Source organism: Petromyzon marinus, unplaced genomic scaffold, assembly GCF_048934315.1.
Source record: "Petromyzon marinus isolate PM22_M1 ecotype Great Lakes invasive population unplaced genomic scaffold, UKy_Petmar_22M1.pri1.0 PM_G_Scaffold_36, whole genome shotgun sequence".
NCBI lineage: Eukaryota > Metazoa > Chordata > Hyperoartia > Petromyzontiformes > Petromyzontidae > Petromyzon > Petromyzon marinus.
In genome coordinates, this window is record NW_027422939.1 from 76,272 (window position 1) to 89,352 (window position 13,081).

The window sequence follows — 13,081 nt, forward strand, 5'->3', positions numbered from 1 at the left end:
AAAGGCCCTTCCTCCTGTTTTTGTACGGCAATAGGGAATGTGAAGCTGGTAAATGAGCGAAGACCTGAGGTCAAATTTGTTCTTTGAAACAGAGAGGAGATCCAGTAGGTAGTCTGCGGAATTTTTTGTAAGTACATCGTGAATAAATAAGATCTGGTGCACAAGCCGTCGAACATTAAGATATGTTAAGTTTGACCCAATGTAGAGATCACAGTGGTGAGTCTATGGGGCAGTGTTGAGTCTATGGGCAGTGTTGAGTATATGGGCAGTGTTGAGTCTACGGGCAGTGTTGAGTCTACGGGCAGTGTTGACTCTACGGGCAGTGCTGAGTCTATGGTGCAGTGTTGAGTCTATGGTGCAGTGTTGAGTCTATGGGGAGTGTTGAGTCTATGGGCAGTGCTGAGTCTATGGGCAGTGTTGAGTCTATGGGCAGTGTTGAGTCTATGGTGCAGTGTTGAGTATATGGGCAGTGTTGAGTCTATGGGCAGTGTTGAGTCTATGGGCAGTGCTGAGTCTATGGGCAGTGTTGAGTCTATGGGCAGTGCTGAGTCTATGGGCAGTGTTTATCAATTCTACAGAATCTGAGCCTCGCTCGCACTGCGTGTTCGCCTATCCACACTACGATTTATAAAAGCGCCCTGCTAAGGCCTCACGTGATAACAGCCCCGCCGAGTCGCCTGCCCGTGATTCGAGGCACGGAACGTCGAATCTCCTCCTCCACCACGACCACACGAGGACATTGTTTTGTTTGTAACCTCACCACGAAGGAGGATATAGCTCAAGACCCCCTCCCCAGCACCTACGCAGCGTTGCGCTGGTGAGTGCCGCGTTGAGGCCTATTCCGGGAGTGTCACCGGTCTCGGCTAGATTGCCCAGCCGGCCGAGGCGGCACTTTGGCCGGCTACAGATGCCGCTGTCATGCGATGGTCTCCATGGAGACCTGGAAGATGGTCTCTAGGTTATGTTGTGGGTTAGCAAGCTTCCAAAGGATGCGTGAAGGCTGCCGCTCGGCTTTTTGTAACGAATCTTTGCTGCGTGTTTTAAACTTTAATTGTTTGCGATGCACGCGTGTCAACGTGGTGATGCGTCGCTCAAAGACTTCACTCGAGCGCGTCGTGTTCAAGCTCACTTTGTCTACTGTAGCAGCTTACAAAGTGCCGCCCAATAATTTACCGTGCGTCTGCCTCTTAGGCCGAGTGAACCGCTTGAACAAGGGCACATTCAGAAGCGTAAACTCTGTGAGTATCTCGTTTTAAATTTTGATTTGAAGCTTTCGTGACTGCAGTAATTCATATTCTTAGCTCTTTCGGTAAAGTCACGTTGAAGGGAAACAATAAAATAATAAAATATATATAAAATAATTAAAATTCTCACGACGTTTCGACCTGATGACAACCGTTTGTGTTATGGTCGAAACGTCGTGAGAAATTTTATTGTTTTATATATATATTTTTATTTTATTGTTTCCCTTCAACGTGACTTTACCGAAAGAGCTAAGAATATCTCGTTTTATTCATAGTTCGTGTTTCCAAGGACAAAAACAATTGCACATTCTCATTACCAATACATCGACCTGGCTGGTGGTCACACTTGCCAGGAGCCCCTTTCCCTGTCGGCTTGACATTTTTTTCAACTCAATTGTTTTTTTACACAGCTCTTGGACAGACGTGCGGCAGTGTTGGTTTATATCCTGGAAGGTGCTCTCACTCCAGGGGCTGTTTCATTGATGGGAAAATAACCTGAGCTGGGGCTGTAATCAATGTTGTTTTATTGATCTAGTTTAAAACATCAGCACGAACATCGGTGCCAAACTAACACGATGTGAGCCGCTAGATTTGAAGCTTTCGTGATGTGCAAGGATTCATAGTCTTTAGCTTTTTTTCGGTAAAGTCGCGCTGGTAAAAAAAATAAAGTTAAACCCAAGTTAAACTTTAGCAGCCTTATAGTTTACAGCAGTATGCTCCGCAAGGCAACCAGTTTGTCAGCTTAACTACTGCCTTCTGCCTCTGGTTCACGTGTGTAACGCTCTTCAACCTGCACACGGCCATCTCTCCGTCCCCAACCCCCTGCAGCATAACAGAAGGTGGCTTAACTTAGCCCCCCCCCACGGCCCTTCTTGTCTCTCCCCCCCCCCCTTAACCTGTATACAATCTCGGGTGTCTTAGAGTTCTCTTCACCTGATGCAGCAATTTTGCCGTGACGGTTTCCACCTCAAGACGGAAGCTTGTGCTGCTGCCTCCGAAACGTGATTTTAATTGAGTTGTTTTTTTCATTTATTTATTTTATAGATATTTTTTTTACCTACGTGACTTTAGCAAAAAAAAAAGAAAGAGTCCGATGCGAGGAGGCGTTTCCCCCAACGTTCGTTTTCTGCGGTGGCAAAAAATGCAGCCTCTGCGAAACGATGAGAACCTAAACATTTTGCTCAACACAGGAGGAACGTGTCCATCAGTGAGGGAGCCTTAGGCATGCATCCAATTGTCCCTTGTGAAGGAGGAGGTCTTTAACCCGGCATGGTTGTCACCTGGTGTACAGGAGGTCGTGGGGTTTGATACCGACCCTGACACTCCCTGCTATTTCTTTGGGGTTGACGTTTCTCGCTCCCCGCGGCCGCGTGGATTTTTCTCCCAGAGTCCTCCGGTTTTTCCCCCTCCGCATTCCGAAACGCCACGCGTTTAGAGTATTTTGCCCTGAATGTCCACTTGATATCAGCCCACCATTTATGGGCCAAGGTCTCTTCTTAAAAAAGAGCTATGTAGCATGGTGGTGTGCTTCCCGTGGCAACATTAAACATTGGTTAGTTTTATTAGTATATATATTTTTAAAGTGATTTGTTTTACTCTTCCTGTAACTCTGCACTCACGCCGTGTTTTTGTTTTGTGTTTGTTGTCATGTTCTGACCCAGTGCCACAGCTGGACATCTGTGACAAAAAGAGCTTCGTAGCGCTTTGGATTCCTCCTCTTGCAGTCTAAATAAATATCATTCCCACTGCTCCTCCTACTCCCTCCCCTTCACCCCTCCTAGCCAAGTGAAGGAAGCCGCCAGGCCGACCATCTGCCACCTCCCCCCAATGGAGACTTTCTCCACCACCACCCGTTTAGTGGCCTTGCTGGTCGTTGTGCTGGGCGACCGTCGTCACAACCCCTTCGCCCTGCCCCTTGACCGTGAGTAGCAAACAGCGCCGCTACCACACTTGAGACGATGCCCCCTCTCAACGCTACTCCCACTAAAGGCCATCGACTAAACTCGACTCTTTTGACTTCACCAGGCAATGCCCACTGAGCTTCGTGGCGCTTTTTTTTTTCAGAAGCGCTCCGGCTCTTGCAAATGATGGCTTCAACGAAGCACTTCGACGTTCAAGCGGGGCCGAGTACTCGAAACACTTGTAGGTATCTGTGTGACACACACACTACACACACTACTCACACACAGAGACCCACAGACTTCTCACACAGAGACCCACACACTACTCACTCAGAGACCCACACACTACTCACACACAGAGACCCACAGACTACTCACACAGAGACCCACACACTACTCACACAGAGACCCACAGACTACTCACACAGAGACCCACACACTACTCACAGAGAGACACACACACTACTCACACAGAGACCCACACACTACTCACACAGAGACCCACACACTACTCACAGAGAGACACACACACTACTCACACAGAGACCCACACACTACTCACACAGAGACCCACACACTACTCACACAGAGACCCTACTAACACTCTGCTGTATTTTCGCCCACAGCTGCGGTTATCATCTCTGGCCACGTACGGTACCAAAGAAGCTCACATCAGGTGTATGCAGCAAAGCAGCAACCTCCGGACACACGACGGAAAGGTGCACGGTTGCGACATCACACACACACATACACATGTACAGGGCCCAGTTGAGTACGCAGTTTGTTAAGGTGCAGCACTGCAAGTACTTGCTCGTGCCCCTGTTGGCGGAAGGAGGAATAGGAGGAGGAGGGAGGAGGATGAGGAGGGGGAGGAGGAAGGGGAGGAGGAGGAGGGGGAGGAGGATGAGGAGGAGGAGGGGGAGGAGGATGAGGAGGAGGAGGATGAGGAGGAGGGGGAGGAGGGGGAGGAGGATGAGGAGGAGGGGGAGGAGGGGGAGGAGGAGGAGGAGGGGGAGGAGGATGAGGGGGAGGATGAGGAGGAGGATGAGGAGGACGAGGAGGAGGAGGGGGAGGAGGATAAGGAGGAGGTCCTTCACTGCACAGAGCGCTGTAGGGAGCTCCCCTCTAGGCAGGGCACGTTGGACCCCACTCCTCCGCCACGCCAGCCAAACCTCTTGAAGTGTCCCACACTTCACCCCACCACGTGCCACCCGCCTAGACGGGAAGCACCGCGGTGAGCTCACTCCCACCGCCGGGCGGACAACAACGGAGTTGTCGCTCACGACCCGCGACCCCAGCGTGACCCCCCCCACGTCGACCCCCGGGGGCCGGGCCGGCGTCCCCTCGTTAGGAAAACTAAAACTGCGAAAAACTTTGTTTTTGTGTTTGACCGGCAGGTAAGGGCCCCACCGAGCTACGTGGCGCTTTTTCACCGGCGACCGGGCCGTCGCCGTCGTCAGCGGGCGCGGACATTTTTTTGTTTTGCGGCCCAAACGCTTTGAAACGCGCGACGTCGATTCTGAGTGCGGCGCGGGGGGAGAGACGCCCGGAAGGACCCGGAGGGAGAAATCCACGCGACCGCCACGGTGACGAGAGGCCAACGCGAGAAACAACCACTCCGAGCCGCAGAACCTTGCAGGCGAGAGGGAGAGAGAGAGGGTTCTGAAAATCGATTTTTTTATATTTTTAAAAAACCCACTTTGTGCGAATCGCCTTCTATGACCCCCCCCCCCTCCACGACTCGTAGGGGGGGACGCGGCAGCCCCCCGACGACAGCCTCACACAGCCAGCGCCCCGCAGATGCTGTCGGAGCCAGACAGGATGTACAGAGCGAGAGAGGGAGAGGCGGTGTACATGGAGTGCTCGGTGTTGGTGTGGCCGCCCGCCACCATCCTGTGGTGAGACCGAACGCCGCGCCTGAGCGTCCGTCCCTCTCCGCCTCTCCTCTCGCTCTCCGCTCGCTGGAGACTCTTTTTGTTTATTTCACCGCCTGATGCCCACCGAGCCGTGCAGCTGTTTTTCAGAAGCTATCCGGCCATGTCGCAAACGACGGCCCTGACGACGCGCCTCGAAGCTCCCTGTCGCGAGGGCTGTACGTGCCCTGAACTTCTTTCGCACCCTACGTGGCCAACCGTGCTAATCAGAGGTACGGGTGCTGGGTCTGTTTTGTGAATGCCGCCAGTGGGTTTGCATGGCTGGCCACGTACGGAGCGAAAGAAGTTCAACATAGAACACTCCCATAGACTTCAATGTTAAAGGCTCCCATAGACTTCAATGTTAAAGGCTCCCATAGACTTCAATGTTAAAGGCTCCCACAGACTTCAATGTTACAGGCTCAAATAGACTTCAATATTAAAGGCTCCCATAGACTTCAATGTTAAAAGTTCCCATAGACGTCAATGTTACAGGCTTCCATAGACTTCAATGTTAAAGGCTCCCATAGACTTCAATGTTAAAGGCTCCCACAGACTTCAATGTTAAAGGCTCCCACAGACTTCAATGTTAAAGGCACCCATAGACTTCAATGTTAAAGGCTCCCATAGACTTCACTGTTAAAGGCTCCCATAGACTTCAATGTTAAAGGCTCCCATAGACCTCAATATTAAAGGCTCCCATAGACTTCAATGTTAAAGGCTCCCATAGACTTCAATGCTAAAGGCTCCCATAGACTTCAATGTTAAAGGCTCCCATAGAACAAGGATTTATGTCTACTGCATTAACCACAATACCTGCAGTCAAAATGCAAAAATAAAACATACTATGATAATATATGATGATGCATTGTCCTTGAAACTGATTGGTCCACACCAAGGGACGGCTTTCTTTTGAGCCTTTTGGCGTCATCTGGTCGAGCACCAATTGGGTCGAGGCTTCAATGCCACATATTTATTATCATAGTATGTTTTTTCGTTTGCATTTTGACTGCAGGTATTGTGGTTAATGCAGACATGAATCCTTGCTAAAAAGGCTCCAGTTTTGTTGCCAGAAAAAAAGAGGAAAAACCCTATTATTATATTTTGGTACTGGCAAAGGAGGTCTAATGATGAACAAAACATCAATGAAGCAATCTGATCTCATCTTGAACGGCTACTGTTGGCCTGCAGCCCGCCAAGTAACGCACTTGTGTAACGTATCTCAACAATAAAATGACTGGTCACTGTCCACTTCCAATGGAGCTTGGCTCTTTAACTTATCAGCCGTCTTTTCATTTGTGGGTGTGTCATTAACTTTGATAATTGATTCTTGTCAACACCACTGGGTACAAAGTTAATAAGTAACAATTTTTTTAAACAAAAATTAAACAGAAAAAACCGCAACACACACGCACATTTCATTCCGAGATCTATAGAAATGTATAAAGTAACCTGTTGCAGAATTTGCCACTTGCTGGTTTTATCCACCATCAATTTATTATGAGAACCCTGTCTATATCTCAGATACAAATTCAGTGTAATGACAGTTCATTGGCTGATTGATATGAAAATAGGTTTTCCCATTTTTTTTCTGGCAACAAAACAGGTCACATTTAAAGCTGAACTTTGAGCTGAAATCCTTCAGAATGTGAGATGTTTTTATCTTCCATTATTTTCATACTTATTGTGTATATTGAGCATCACTTTGTGAGAAGCCAAAAAATGTAAACTGGCCACCATCAGCAACGTGGAATTCCAGGCTACAGATACAGGGTGGTCCAAATGTCTCATGTCTCCTCTAAAGCTTAATATTGTAATAGGAGGCTTTATTTAAAACGCAACATTTAATATGCAAATATGTTCGGGGTCAATTAATTTTGGGAGTCACAAGACATCAGGACCACTCTGCACAGCACGAGTTCAGGATCTACAATGGGAATAGGGTGCCACCCAGCGTTGCTTTAATAGGGTCGCAGCGAGGGTTGGAGTTTAACAAGAAGGAAAGATTTACATTATGAGACCTCCTTTGTCAGTAACAAGATATAGTAATAGGTTTTACCCAATCAAATTCAAGGACAGTGCATATTTTTATGAGAGTTGTCACTTTTGTTTGCATTTTGACTGCTTATGTTGTGGTTATTGCAAACATGATGCCTTGAATAAAGGTGTCAGTTTTTGTGCCAGTTAAAAGGGTAAAACCTATTACTATAACAAGGAAAGACATTTGCCCTCCCCTACCCCCCAAAGACTGGGTACAGTCTGTGAAGTTAAACCTGCAATTCCTACAGTATGAAATATTTCTTCATACATCATTCCACTGTACATCGTCAATTAATCGTGGAGCGTTAATCCACAAACTGCACATCTTCTAAGACTCGACAAAGCAGGCTGTAACCAAAATTGATTTGTGGGTCCATCGTACTGAAGCGAATTTGACAGAATCACTGGTGCCGATTAGACACGGGGACATTGACAAGAACAAACGCATTGATGCATCGCTCAAATTTTTTAATGAAATGAAAACATCGATTTTACACGAACAGATTCAGAATTAAAAGATCAAAAACATTCAATGAACGATTTACAGGAGACAGCAAAGTGATTGTTCAGAAGTAAAGTTAATTATCGTAAATAACGAATGATAAAATAGCCAACCGTCTAATAATTAATCGGAAGGATGTGGTTGCAGGGTCAATACAAACGGACATTACTTTTAAAAATATATAGTTAAAAAACATTATAAATGCCTTTACATTAAAAAAAAACATCACAATGGCACAAGGCTGTTGTAGAAGGATCAACAATCAGCCGAAATCGTAAGGTTCCCCATCCCTTAGTTACTGATCCGTGGCCAAGATAGGTTGCATGGATTAAATCCTGTAATCTCGCCTGGATAAAATAATAATAATGAATGATTGTAACTTGTCTGTGTACTGCTGTAATGTGAGCTCTACTGTAATATTGTATTTGTACTGATGCGTTCTGATCTCGAAAATAAAAAATTTCCAAAGTGAGCATTTAGACGGTGCTCATCTCCAGTTTAAGAGCTCTGAGCCACGTGGTGGAAATTCGACGTTACTATGGCGGTGGCAAGTAACCCCACTGTTGACTTCTCCACAGTGTGTTACTCATTGTATCTACCCCCGACAGATGATGGGCTGATCCAGTCTAGGTTGTCTTCATAATTATGCCAGAAGATGCAAATACAATACTTTTCGAAGCACCGCACATTATTTTTGCATGTTGAATATTTACCGCCACTGTAAATATGTAATTTTAATCAATGCATTGCTATAATGTTTTAATCAATCGTATTGTTATTAAGGTTCGGGTCAGGATTTTAGAGCAGTGTGTTTCAAATAGGTCGACCAGATTTGAAATCGCTACATCTCTGCAAACCACGAACTCTTCATAATAATCCACAATAAAGGTTTTCTGGGTTAGATCGCGTTATTTATAACTGTGTCGTAACCCTCCACCACCCGACACGGCCAATCAGCAAAAAATAAGTGTCACGTTGACAAAAGACAATTAGTTCACTAATTTATTTGCTGATTGGCCGTGTCGGGTGGTGGAGGGTTACGACACATTCATAAATAACGCGATCTAACTAAAAAAAACCTTTATTATGAATAATATTGGTCGCGAAAGCTTGCTACGTGTTAAACTGACACAATCACAACTTTGCCTTTTATATATATGGAGATATACTGTATGTTATTTTAATTAACTTTAACAATACACTACTGTATACAGTATGCTTTTCTCAAATGTGTCTTTACTGCCCCATGCTGTATATACCATCTTAAATCAGGACCAGTACTAAGAGTTTAGCCACGTGACAATACAGCAGACTCTCTGTTGTGTACTATACAGGACGGTCCAGATGTCTTATAACCCCCAATTAACTGACCCCGGAAAATGTGTTTCATTTGCGTATTAATTTCTGTTTCTAAATAAACCTTACATAAAATATATACCGTATGAAGATAATTAAGTGTGTGGGGGGGGGGGTCACAAGACATCTGGAGCACCTTGTGGAACGTGACTATTTTATGTTAATAAAAAACAAACGACACTTATTAAAGACGAGTTTTGTGGGCAGCAGATGACAGCGAAGTAAAATAAATTGTGCTGCACTTCTAAAACTGCCACGTCTATGACTCCCTGCCTTTACCATCCTGCAAAATCGTGTCCATGACCCAGACAGCGTGGAGAGGGCCCTCATCCAAACAGCACATTGCCAAAAGGGGTTTTGTACGTGCAGTATACATCAAGTATACAGATAGTACTCCTGTATATTGTAACATACCTTATCGACTGACAGTTACCAGTGTCTTTCAGGGCTAGGTGCCTTCCACCCACACAATGGTCATCCTTCTTTACACACACACACAAATATATATTTAGCTACTGGAATTTTCACATTCTGTACACACGTAAATTGAAAGCTTCCATCTAAAGAACACTGCACCGTAGAGGCAAAATCTCGAATGTATGATCTGTGTGCGAGTGTTTAAACTGTGGTGATGCTGGCATGGCTCCGAGAGAGACTCCAATCCAGTAATAACAAAACAACTATAATAATAATTGGGGTTTTCCCCCTTTTTTCTGGCAACAAAACTGAAACCTTTTTGCAAGGATTCATGTTACTGCATTAACCACAATACCTGCAGTCTCAATGCAAAAATAAAACATACTTTGATAATATATGATGATGCATTGTCCTTGAAACTGATTGGTCCACACCAAGGGACGGCTTTCTTTTGAGCCTTTTGGCGTCATCTGGTCGAGCACCAATTGGGTCGAGGCTTCAATGCCACATATATATTATCAGAGTATGTTTTTTTGTTTGCATTTTGACTGCAGGTATTGTGTGTGGTTAATGCAGTAACATGAATCCTTGTTAAAAACGTTTCAGTTTTGTTGCCAGAAAAAAAGGAGGAAAACCCCTGTTATTATATTTTGGTACTGGCAAAGGAGGTCTAATGATGAAACAAAACATCAATGAAGCAATCTGATCTCATCTTCAACGGCCACTGTTGGCCTGCAGCCCGCCAAGTAGCGCACTTGTGTAACGTATCTCGACAATAAAATGACTGGTCACTGTCGACTTCCAATGGAGCTTGGCTTGTTATTTTATTTTTTTACCTACGTGACTTTACCCAATAGAACCAAAGAGTATGGAGCTTGGCTCTTTAACTTATCAGCCGTCTTTTCATTTGTGGGTGTGTCATTAACTTTGATCATTGATTCTTGTCAACACCACTGGGTACAAAGTTAATAAGTAACTTTTTTTTAACAAAAATTAAACAGAAAAACCGCAACACACACGCACATTTCATTCCGAGATTTATAGAAATTTATAAAGTAACCTGTTGCGGAATTTGCCACTTGCTGGTTTTATCCACCATCAATTTATTATGAAAACCCTGTCTATATCTCAGATACAAATTCAGTGGAATGACAGTTCATTAGCTGATTTATATGAGAATAGGTTTTCCCATTTTTTTATGGCAACAAAACAGGTCACATTTAAAGCTGAACTTTGAGCTGAATCCTTCAGAATGCGAGATGTTTTTATCTTCCATTATTTTCATATTTATTGTGTATATTGAGCATCACTTTGTGAGAAGCCAACCAATGTAAACTGGCCACCATCAGCAACGTGGAATTCCAGGCTACAGATACAGGGTGGTCCAAATGTCTCGCGTTCTTAATTGAATTCTCTAAAGCTTAATATTGTAATGGGAGGCTTTATTTAAAACCCAACATTTAACATGCAAATGACAAATATGTTAGGGGTCAATTAATTTTGGGAGTCACAAGACATCAGGACCACTCTGCACAGCGCGAGTTCAGGATCTACAATGGGAATAGGGCGCCATCCAGCGTTGCTTCAACAGGGTCACAGCGAGGGTTGGAGTTTAACAACATGGAAAGATTTACATTATGAGACCTCCTTTGCCAGTAACAAGATATAGTAATAGGTTTTACCCAATCAAATTCAAGGACAGTGCATATTATTATCAGAGTTGTCGCTTTTGTTTGCATTTTGACTGCTTGTGTTGTGGTTATTGCAAACATGATGCCTTGAATAAAGGTGTCAGTTTTTGTGCCAATTAAAAGGGTAAAACCTATTACTATAACAAGGAAGGACATTTTCCCTCCCCTACCCCCCAAAGACTGGGTACAGTCTGTGAAGTTTAACCTGCAATTCCCACAGTATGAAATATTTCTTCATACATCATCCCACTGTACATCACCAATTAATCGTGGAGCGTTAATCCACAAACTGCACATCTTCTAAGACTCGACAAAGCAGGCTGTAACCAAAGTTGATTTGTGGGTCCATCGTTCTGAAGCGAATTTGACAGAATCACTGGTGCCGATTAGACACGGGGAAATTGACAAAAACAAACGCATTGATGCATCGCTCAAATTTTTTAATAAAATGAAAACATCGATTTTACACGAGCAGATTCAGAATAAAAAGATCAAAAACATTCAATGAACGATTTACAGGAGACAGCGAAGTGATTGTTCAGAAGTAAAGTTAATTATTGTAAAATATCGAATGATAAAATAGCCAACCGTCTAATAATTAATCGGAAGGCTGTGGTTGCAGGGTCAACACAAACGGACATTACTTTTCAAAATATAAAGTTAAAAAACATAAATGCCTTTACGTTAAATAAAAAACATTACAATGGCACAAGGCTGTTGTTGAAGGATCAACAATCAGCCGAAGTCGTAAGGTTCCCCATCCCTTTGTTACTGATCCGTGGCCAAGATAGGTTGCATGGATTGAATCCTGCAATCTCGCCTGGATAAAATAATAACAATGAATGATTGTGACTTGTCTGTGTACTGCTGCAATGTGAACTCTACTGTAATATTGTATTTGTACTGATGCGTTCTGATCTCAAAAATATTTTTTTTACAAAGTGAGCATTTAGGCGGTGCTCATCTCCCGTTTAAGAGCTCTGAGCCACGTGGTGGAAATTCGACGTTACTATGGCGGGGGCAAGTAAACACATAAAGGCAACCACTGTTGACTTCTCCTCCACAGTGTGTTACCTATTGTATCTACCCCCGACAGATGATGGGCTGATCCAGTCTAGGTTGTCTTCATAATTATGCCGGAAGATGCAAATGTAATACTTTTAGAAGCACCGCACATTATTTTTGCATGTTGAATATTTACCACCACTGTAAATATGTAATTTTTATCAATGCATTGCTATAATGTTTTAATATAATCGTATTGTTATTAAGGTTCGGGTCAGGATTTTAGAGCAGGGTGTTTCAAATACATTGACCCGATTTGAAATCGCTACATCTCTGCAAACCACGAACTCTTCATAATAATCCACAATAAAGGTTTTCTGGGTTAGATGGTGTTATTTATAACTGTGTCGTAACCCTCCACCACCCGACACGGCCAATCAGCAAAAAAAAGCGTCACGTTGAAAAAAGACAATTAGTTCACTACTTTAGCCCCACACCGGTGGTGGTTGAAGAGTGAATCCACAACATTTACAGTTTGATTAGTACTGTGACGTTACGCTGGTAATTACATCCAACGTCATCGGGCAATACCACTTGAAACGGCGGGGCATAGAGTTTAAAATGATAACCGCTAGATGCTTCTGCCAGCGCACAAACATCCCCTAGCCTCAGTCATTCACCGGCCACACCCTGCGACTTGTCCTTGTGGTGATACGTCAAAGACCCGTAGAGTGATTTTGGTGCTACCATCAGCGACTCATCTGGATGACCTCAAAAACAGAATCACGGCAAGCGGTGACTTCAGTGGAAGAGAAGACTTCGCTTTGAGAGGCGTTTGGGACGAATTCAACTATCGTCTCGATGTTGGTGGAGGGCACATAGAGAATTTATAAAATGGTTAGTAAATCTTGATAACTCATTAAAGCGTTTGTAACTTCATTAGACCTCCTTTGCCAGTACCAAAATGTAACAATAGGGGTTTTCCCCCTTTTTTCTGGCAACAAAACTGAAA

General features: G+C 44.2%; 1 long non-coding RNA gene across 3 annotated transcripts; it reads left to right on the forward strand.

Moving 5' to 3' along the window:
- The first annotated feature begins 593 nt into the window (after positions 1-593).
- LOC142915868 (uncharacterized) lies at positions 594-9,209 on the forward strand. Of its 3 annotated transcripts, none has more exons than XR_012936139.1 (6): positions 594-817; positions 1,192-1,238; positions 3,026-3,165; positions 3,309-3,386; positions 3,772-3,864; positions 4,893-9,209. It is a non-coding gene; the product is annotated as an uncharacterized LOC142915868 (long non-coding RNA). The 3 variants fall into 3 exon arrangements; XR_012936138.1 differs by lacking the exon at positions 4,893-9,209 and adding an exon at positions 4,543-4,883; XR_012936140.1 differs by lacking the exons at positions 1,192-1,238; positions 4,893-9,209 and adding an exon at positions 4,543-4,883.
- Positions 9,210-13,081: the final 3,872 nt, after the last annotated feature.